This window comes from Anomaloglossus baeobatrachus, chromosome 4, assembly GCF_048569485.1.
Source record: "Anomaloglossus baeobatrachus isolate aAnoBae1 chromosome 4, aAnoBae1.hap1, whole genome shotgun sequence".
In the NCBI taxonomy this organism is placed as follows: domain Eukaryota; kingdom Metazoa; phylum Chordata; class Amphibia; order Anura; family Aromobatidae; genus Anomaloglossus; species Anomaloglossus baeobatrachus.
Window position 1 is genome coordinate 119,122,176 of NC_134356.1, and position 10,064 is coordinate 119,132,239.

The window sequence follows — 10,064 nt, forward strand, 5'->3', positions numbered from 1 at the left end:
ATATTGTACTGGAAAACAGGGAAAAAATCCAAATGTGGAGAAATTGTGAAAAATGTTTTTTGTTTTTTTTATTCACCATGTTTACTATATGGTAGAACTGATATATCATTATTATGCCTCAGAACAGTATGAGTTTGTAGATGTCAAACGTGTATACTTTTACTTTTAAATAAGTGGTGAAAAAAAAATCAGACGTTTGTCCAAGAAAAGAATTGCGCTTTTTGTCACTATTTTCTGAGATCATTCTCATTTTTCTGGGCTCAATGACAACTTTCTTTTTGTGTCTTGAGCTGACCTTTAAAAATATACCATTTTTGTGTAGATGCGATGGTTTGATCGCCTGTTATTGCATTTTAATGCAATGGTGTGGCGACCAAAAATTGTAATTTTAGCGTTTGGATTTTTTTTCTCCCTACGTCATGCACCAATCAGATTAATTGATTTTATATGTTGATAGATCGGGCATTTCTGAAAGCGATGACCCCAAATATGTGTATTTTTTAGATTTTTTGAATTGTTTTATTCTCAATGGAGCAAAAGGGGCTGATTTGAACTTTTATGATTATATACTCTGATCGCGTCTCCAGATCAGAGATGCTGCAGACTCACTCTGATCAGTAGAAATGCAGTGTTCCTGTGAGCGCTGGCGCTCTGCTAGCTCTCACAGCAAGTCATGACAGCGTCCGGGGTCATCGTCTGATCCGAAGCTGTGATGGTAACATATTAGCACCCTGTGATCGCGCCCCGGGGCCGCCAATGGCGGCGGGGAATAGCACGATCCATGCCGCGGCCCTTTAAATAGCAGTATCAGAGTTTGACAGTGCGATCTAAGGTCTTAACAAGTGTGGGTGGATCTGAGATCTGCCTGCGCCTGTTAGCCACACATGTCTGCTGATCAGATCAGCAGACATATGTGGGGATTACCATGGGCTTCAAAAAGAAACTGGACAGGCATCTGTGAGAAATGACTTGGTGAATCTTGCTTTGAGCGGGGGATGGATCAGATGACCCAGGAGGTCCCTTCCAATTCTAGCATTCTGTGATTCTATGCAGCGGCAGAACTATTTGAATTTTGGAACACAAATTTGGATGAAATTCCATGTCGGACTTGCACGACCCCTGAGGTACCAAAACATCAGAAACACAACTGACCCCATTTTTCAAACTAGACTCATCAGGGAATTCATGTAGGGGTGTGTTGAGCATTTTGAACACATAAGTACTTCACAGAACGTTTTTAAAATGTGGATGTGATAAACATACCGTATTTTTCGGATTATAAGACGAACTTTTCCTCCCAAAAATTTGTGAATGTAGCTTACTGGGGTGGTGGAGAGTGGTTGCAAGAGGCCGGGGGAATGCTGTGGCTGCTGCAGGGTCTGCGGCGGCTGGTGCGGGGTCAGCGGCGGCTGGTGCGGGGTCAGCGGCGGCTAGTGCGGTGTCTGCGGTGGATGGTGTGGTGTCTGCAGCAGATGTTGCCAGGTCTGCAGTGGATGGTGAAGGGACTGTGGTGGATGGTGCTGGGGAGGCTGTGCGGTGCCTGCAGCCGCTGTGCGGGGTCTCAGGAAGCTGCTGCTGGGGCAGCTGTGTGGTGTCTGCAGTGGCTGTGCGGCATCTCCGGCGGCTGCAGCGGCTGCAGCGGCTGTGCGGGGTCTGCGTAGGGTCTCCGCTGGCTGGGGCTGCTGTGCGGGGTCTCCAGCGGCTGGACTGGCGCTGCGGATCGGGTGGTGAGGACTTCAAATAATGCCGCCCAGAGTTGGCGCGTGTGCAGATGGAGCTCTCGGCTTAAGCTCTCATCTGCACAGGCCCTGCCTCCAGCCAATTGATCTCCCTCCAGCGGACATCAGGAAAATGGTGCCCAGAGGTGGCACTTGCACAGATAAGATCTCAGTTTGCCATTTCTTTGAAGCCCTCACCACCCGCAGCCACCGCAGCAGCTACCTCAGCACAGCAGCCCGAGCCTTCACTGCAATCCGAGCCTCCGCCGTAGCTCTAGCCTCTGCCGCTTCACCAGACAGCCTACAGTTTCTGGGACACCCACCACCCCTGCCTCCTGTGACTCCTCCACCACTGCTACTGCCCCCTCCGGTGAGACACCACCAGATTACAACATGGACCTCTTTTTTTTCCCACATTTTTTGCTCTGAATTTGGGGTGAATCTTATTATCCAGTGCGTATTATAAAACGAAAAACATGGTAGTTACTTTTTTTAAGCTAAAATGTTTTTTAGCGCTAAATTTGTAATTTTGACAATACATAGTAGAAGAAAACAGACTCAATAATTTGGTATCCTATATCTGCCGAAAATAATGATACCCCGTATAAAGTTCTGACAAAAATTAAGAGACAACTTTCAAATTTTCAGTTTTTCTGATTTTTCTCTTTTGTATGTATATTTTTGAGTAAAATGTAAATTGTTCTTTTATTCTATAAACTACTGACAACATGTTTCCGACTTTCCAAGCAGAAAATGTATTTATTTTCTGAAAATGAGAAATGGTCAAAATAACAAAAAAATGCATTGCTTTCAGACCTCAAATAATGCAAAGAAAACAAGTTCATAATCATTTAGAAACAACAATACTAATGTTTTAACTCAGGAAGAGTTCAGAAACCAATATTTTGTGGAATAACAATGTTTTTGAATCACAGTTTTCATGCGTCTTGGCATGCTTTCCATCAGTCTTTCACACTGCTTTTGGGTGAACTTATGCCACTCCTGGCCCAAAAATGGAAGCAGATCTTTGTTTGATGGCTTGTGACTATCCATCTTCCTCTTGATTACATTCCAGAGGATTTCATTGTGGTTCAGGGCTGGAGATTGGGCTGGCCATGACAGGGTTTTGATGCAGTGGTCCTTCATCCACACATTGATTGACCTAGCTGTGTGGCATGGCGCATTGTCCTGCTGGAAAAACCAGTCCTTCACAAAGATGTTTGTTGAATTTTCTTTACCTAATTTTCAGCTTCGCCAAACACCTGGTTGTCTAATGGTTAGACCTGTAGAGGCGTACAAATCACAGTGTCTTGCACCCACGGTGAAATTTGGTGGAGGATCATTGATGATCTGGGGATGCTTCAGCAAGGCTGGATTTGGACAGATTAAACTTTGCGAAGAATGTATGAATCAAGCCGCATACAAGGTTATCCTGGAAAAACAGTTGCTTGCTTCTGCTCAGGCAATGTTTCCCAACTCTGAGGACTGTTTTTTTTTGACCATTTCTCATTTTCAGAAAATAAATACAACATTTTTTTACTTGGAAATTCGGAGACATGTTATCAGTAGTTTATAGAATAAAAGAACAATTTACATTTTGTATAAAGAGAAAAATCAGAAAAACTGAAAATTTTGAAGTGGTCTCTTAATTTTTAGCTGTCTGTTCAAAACCTAATGTTTGGCTACATAGCAAAACTCGGAAACTAAACAGCATTATTTAATTTTCAGAAGGCCAATTTTGGACACTGGATGCATTTACAGAACCCATGAGGTGCCAAAAATCCATAAACACCCATTTGTACTTTTTAACCCACAAATTACACAATATTTTATTTCATTGAGCTGTGAAAGCGAAAAACGTCGGGTTTTTCCATTAAAATGTTGCTTTAGCCTCAAAGTTTTAATTCACACAAGGTGTAATAAGATAACATAAACAGGACAATTTGTTATGTAATTTTTACTGAACATGGCAGTATTCCATATGTGGGTGTACACTACTGCCTGAGTGCTACTTGGTTTTTTGAATGTGAATGCAGATTCTTTTATAAATTGTGGGCTCCATTAGCTGACCCCTGAGGTTCCAGATCCACAAAATCCCCCACAAGTGGCCCTATATTGGAAACATCACTGTTTAAGGAATTCATATAGGAGTGTGCTGAGAATTTTGAACCCACAGAACTTTATAACATTAGGACATGGAAATATAACATTTTACTGGCAAAATGTATTTTTTTTTTTTACTAGATGCAAATTTGTCAGTTACACAAGAGTTAAAAGGTGAATCTGGACCACACAATTTATTGTGAAATTTCTCCATTCATATTTTACTTCACTTTTTTTTTCTTACTTTTTCACCTAGTCTCACTGTGGGACATATTTTCCACTTTGATCGCTGGTCTCATGCATTTTAAGTACTATTGCATTGCAGTACATGAGACCTGACACTGTCTCACTGACTGTGCATATTAAGCCTGCTTTACACACTGCTATTAATTGTGTGATCGCATTTGCAATAGCACCCGCCCCCCATCGTTTGTGCGGCACGGGCAATTTGTTGCCCGTGTCGCACAATGTTGTAACCCCCTGTCACACATACTTACCTTCCAAACGACCTCGCTGTGAATGGCGAACATCCACTTCCTGAAGGGGGAGGGACGTTCGGCGTCACAGTGACGTCACACAGCGGCCAGCCAATAGAAGCGGAGGGGCGGAGATGAGCGGGACGTAAACATCCCGCCCACCTTCTTCCTTCCGCATTGCCGGCGGGACACAGGTAAACTGCAGTTCATCATTCCCGGGGGGTGTCACGTGGAGCGATGTGTGCTGCCTCGGGAACAATGAACAACCGGCGCGCAGAAGGACGTTAAGGGGTTAAGGACTCTCTTGTTTCATTGGAAAAGAAAGTGTATATTTTTTAACAAATTAACAAAGACCACATTTAAATATGCCACATTTAAACCATCCATTCACAGACATTTCCCTCATGGTTAGGAAAAAGACTAAGTGGCAGAAGGTTACCCAGAGTTGTCTCTCTGCGAGCGCTGTTTCTAATACCAGGGGACAAAAGTTTAGCCAAAATTAAATATTACTAAAAAATTGGTAGGTTGCTTATAAATATCCTCCAACTTCCCCCTCCCAGGGTGTTTCCAGATTTGGCGACTATAAGCTGCGGCCACCACCAGTGAACCCTAATATACAGCATTCTAGAATACTGTATATAAGCGCCCAGGCCGCTCTGTAGAACGTAAAAAACACTATATAATACTCACCTAGGAGGCAGTCTGGTCTGATGGGTGTCCCTGCTCTCTGGTTCGGTGCCTCCTCTCTGCTGCGATCTCCGCCCTCCTTCTATCCAGCCTACGATGGATGACTTGTCCTACATCATGCACACTGGCTGGCATTGCGGTCCTGTACAGGCGCACTTTGATCTACCCTGCTGACCACAGATCAAAATCACTGTGATTGGAAGAAGCATTCCAAAGTTATTACCACATAAAATGATATATTTCAGATTTGAAAATTGGGGCTTTCTCAAAAAAGTGAGAACAGGTTTTGGAAGTAAGACATTAAGCAATACTTAATTGGTGATACCTTTCACTGTATTTTTTGTGATTTCTGACACAACTTCCTATTGAAATATACCAGGCTCAACTTCAAATACTGACATGCAGCTCCTCTTAGAGATACTAGTGTATGAAAATTTGATTTTCATTTCTTGCCTAGACCATCGATTCCATGTATACCAGAAATTCCTGCAAGTCCACGTTCTCAGGCTTCCTGTTGAATGTCCCATCCTCTCCTTCTAGTAACCTTGTCGAAAACCTTGATAGTAATACTTAAATAAGGAAACATTAACCTCCAGATAAAGACTGAACCAGCGCATATCTCTAGCCTAAGCACAGAAGACTGATGACCTTATAGGATGAATGTTGCTAACTCTAATAAGGTTATGTTATGACTAGAAGAAATATTTCTCGGCTAGGTCCTTGAAGGGACAGAATGTTTAGTCTGATATCCAGCAGAGACAAAGATACGTGAGTCATTCTACTTGCAGATAATTAGAATGGCTATAAACCTTATTATGGCTCCCAATGGTCAGTAGATTTATTGACAGCCATTAAATATAGTAACAAGAATAAAATGATTTTTCTGCACATGAATGGATATTGCTGACAGCTCAAGTAAAATAACTGTAGGCCAAACGCCCCTGGAAATATGTAGAGAGAAAAGGACATAGGATGCTGCCAGAAACCCTGAAAATGCTTCTCTCCTCAGGAAGAGAAGAATCTGACATGTTGTACTTCAGCATCCACAATCCTCACATTAGACCCCGAGTACAGCGTGTGTTGCAAGGGGGAACTGAGGCCAAAATTTTCTCCTGCAGAAGAAAAGTAGCATTACATGGTAGCCATTGGCTGTCATTGTCAAGCATGGCGACTCCAGTCCATCAGAATGACTCTTCATAATGACGGGGGGAGAGGGTAGCGGCAGTAGGGGGAGGGGAGAGTGGTAGCGGAGGGGCAGTGGCGAGGGGAGAGGCTAGCAGCAGCGGCGGTGGCTGGAGGCTAGCGGCAGCAGCTCGGTGCCAGTACTCACATATCCTGAGCAGGTAACAGTGGGAAAGTTCAGCACACACCATACGCTGTGAGCTCCACAAAGATGGCAGTGATCTCTTCTCTCTGCTGTGATCTGGACAGCCCAGGGGGCTTGTCCAGGTCACAGCAGGAAGCAGACATAGTGCAGGAGATAGGGTAGGAGAGCGACAACTGTCTTCTATGCACAAGGGCTGCCGTATTTGAGGTAACTATCGTTACACACAGCAAATCCAAGATGGCAGCCCCCTGTGTTTCAGTAAAACTAGAATTAAATAAAAACTAAATAAACAGTGAATTTAATTTTGTAGTTAAAATACTTGATTTCATAATCACTATTATTAATACAAAAATAAAAAAACGCAACACCTTACCTTTAAGGTTTTCAAACTGAAACATTATTATTCAATGCAGTTTATTTGTGTGAAACCCTTCCTAATTATTTACTATTATGTTTAATTTTGGTTTGGAAGGGTTTCCACATATTCTGGTATTCTTTTTGGTTTCCTTTATCCCATCATTTCTGTACTATTGTGTTTGCACATTCCTAGCCCTGTGTCTCCCCCTCTTCGTTACATAGGTTGAAAAAAGATCTATGTCTATCTAGTTCAACCTTCCACCACCAATTATATTTAGAGCAGTTCACTTATGTTAATTGTTATTTTTGTGTTAACTTGGTTCATAGCTTAAGCTTAAGGACACTCAGGAGTAGCCATCGACGAGTGGGGGCACCATTAAAAGATCTCAAAGGCCATTTACACGCTGCGACATCGCTAACTATATATCGTCGGGGTCACGGTGTTTGTGATGCACATCCGGCGCAGATAGCGACATCGCAGCGTGTGACAGGAAGGAGCGACCTTAAATGATCACAAAAGAGACAAAAATCGTTGGTATATGAGAGGTCGTTCATTTACCAAAAATAGTTGTCTCGTACGTAGCGAGGTTGTTCCTCGTTCCTGTAGCATCACACATCGCTATGTGTAACAACGCTGGAGCGACGATCATCTCCTTACCTCCATCCACCGGCAAGGAGGTGGGCGGCATGTTCCGGCTGCTCATCTCCTCCTCTCCTCTGCTATTTGACGGCCATTTTGTGACTTCAAACGCACCTCCCCCTTGAAGGAGAGATTGTTCGGTGGGCACAGCGATGTCGCAGAACAGGTATGTGCATTGTGATGCTGCCGTAGCGATAATGTTCGCTACGGTAGCGATCACCACATATCGCACCAATGAAGGGGCGGATGCTAATGCTCGCGACATCGCTAGCAATCGCTAGCAATCGCTAGCAATGTCGCAGCGTGTAAAGCACCCTTTAGATTGCCAACCTCTTCTGTCAGGCAGGGACAAATCAGGCTCAGGTCTAAGGCAAGTATTAGCCTATTTTGGGATGAGTGGATTTCTGGTTTTCCATCTCCTCTCGTTTGTCCATCCCCGTCAGAGTGTTAAGGTTCAGTTGTAACATTTCGATAACATGGCTTTCACAATCAACTAACCTCATTTGAGGTGGTTTGGGATGAGTCGAATTCCCAGAGTTGCTGAGCACTTGTTGGCTGCAGAGTGAAGGCAAAGCAGCCAGCATCTCTTGGAATTCCTTCAAAACTGTAAGAAAGTCAATCCAGATGATTCCCTGATGAAGCTGCTTGAGAGAATATCAAGGGTGTGTAAAACTGTCATCAGATAACGAAAGTATTTTGAGGAATCTAAGGTGTGACATAAAGTTCCTTGCGAAAGTATTCGGCTCCCTTGATTTTTTCAACCTTCTCACACATTTCAGGCTTCAAACATAAAGATAAAAATTAAATTTTTATGGTGAAGAATCAACAACAAGTGGGACACAATTGTGAAGTTGAACGAAATTTATTGCTTATTTTAAACTTTTTTAAAAAATATAAAACTGAAAATTGGGGTGTGCAATATTATTCGTCCCCTTTACTTTCAGTGCAGCAAACTCACTCCAGAAGTTCATTGAGGATCTCTGAATGATGCAATGTTGTCCTAAATGACTGATGATGATAAATATAAGCCACCTGTGTGTAATCTAGTCTCCATATAACTGCACCTGCTCTGTGATAGTCTCAGTGTTCTGTTTAAAGCACAGAGAGCATCATGAAGACCAAGGAACACAATAACTGAAAAGTGGGGCGTGCAATATTATTCGTCCCTTTTAAGTGAATACTTTGTAGCGCCACCTTTTGCTGCAATTAAAGCTGCAAGTCGCTTGGGGTATGTGTCTATCAGTTTTGCACATCGAGAGACTGAAATTCTTGCCCATTCTTCTTTTGCAAATGTCGCGGGCGGAGAGGACGCGCTCGCCACTCTCGGGTCCGGGGCTTCTGCTGCTGCTGCTCGGTGGCTCGAGCGGTGGACCGGACCCGGGGACTTGAGCAGCGCTCCTCACCCGTGAGTGAAAGGGGGGTGGTTTGGTTAGGGAGATTGTTCGTGATGCCACTCACAGGTCGTGGTGATAATGGCACCACCGCTGCTGGTAACGGGGATCCCGGGAGAGATGGTAGGGTGCAGCTGAATTGATGTCCCCTCCGTGGGTAGGGGGGTTTGGTGTTCCCGGGGCCCGGTGGTGGTGACGGGGAGGCTGGATGGCTGGGGTGCAGGGACTGCGCGGCGCGGTGCCGGACGGCACTGGTGTACTCACTCAGACAATCACTGACAGAGTCTCTGGTAAACCAAAACGGCCGGATGGACGGGTCCCGCAGCCGGCTGCAGTGTTGTTGTTGTGCTCTCCCCGGACGGCTCATGGTGGCTGTCTTTCCCTGCACCTTTGAAAATGTTCTTGACTCCTGTGGTTGCCCACCGGTAGTCCGCTCCCCGGCGTATAGGTGCCGTAGGAGCCCGTTTTGCCCGCAGGCGCTGGCCCTTGGATCTCTAGCCTGTGGCGGTGGTTGTATATCCTCCCTGGGTGGACGGTTGCCTTCAATCGGGACTTAGTAGTTGGGAAACCCCTGGGGTCCTGTCACATTCGGATTTGACTATTGACGGCGGCTCCAAGTCTGGTCGGGGTCCGATGGCCCTGCCTGTGTGCTTAGCTTCACTCCGTTCCCCGGTCCGGTACCGGCGGGCCGACGCCCGACCCCGATCCTTACGGCTCTGCGGAGTTCCACTAACTCCTGCAGACGGCCAGCACCGTCTGCCAACCTTGCTGTTAGTGTCTGGGCTCCAACCCAGACACCCAAGTGTTCACTCCTCTCACTTTCACCTCCAAAACTGATCTGACACTTTTCCCGCCTCCAGGCCTGTGAACTCCTCGGTGGGTGGGGCCAACCGCCTGGCTCCGCCCCACCTGGTGTGGGCATCAGACCCTGGAGGGAGGCAACAAGGGTTTTTGGTTTGGCTGCTGTAACTGCCTAGGGTGGGGGTGTGTATGTTGATATGTTTGTGACTACCTGGCTAGTCCAGGGCATCACACAAACAGCTTGAGATGAGTGAGGTTGGATGGAGAGCATTTGTGAACAGCAGTTTTCAGCTCTTTCCACAGATTCTCGATTGGATTCAGGTCTGGACTTTGACTTGCCCATTCTAACACCTGGATACGTTTATTTGTGAACCATTCCATTGTAGATTTTGCTTTATGTTTTGGATCATTATCTTGTTGGAAGACAAATCTCCGTCCAAGTCTCGGGTCTTTTGCAGACTCCAACAGGTTTTCTTCAAGAATGGTCCTGTATTTGGCTCCATCCATCTTCCCATCAATTTTAACCACCTTCCCTGTCCCTGCTGAAGAAAAGCAGGCCCAAAC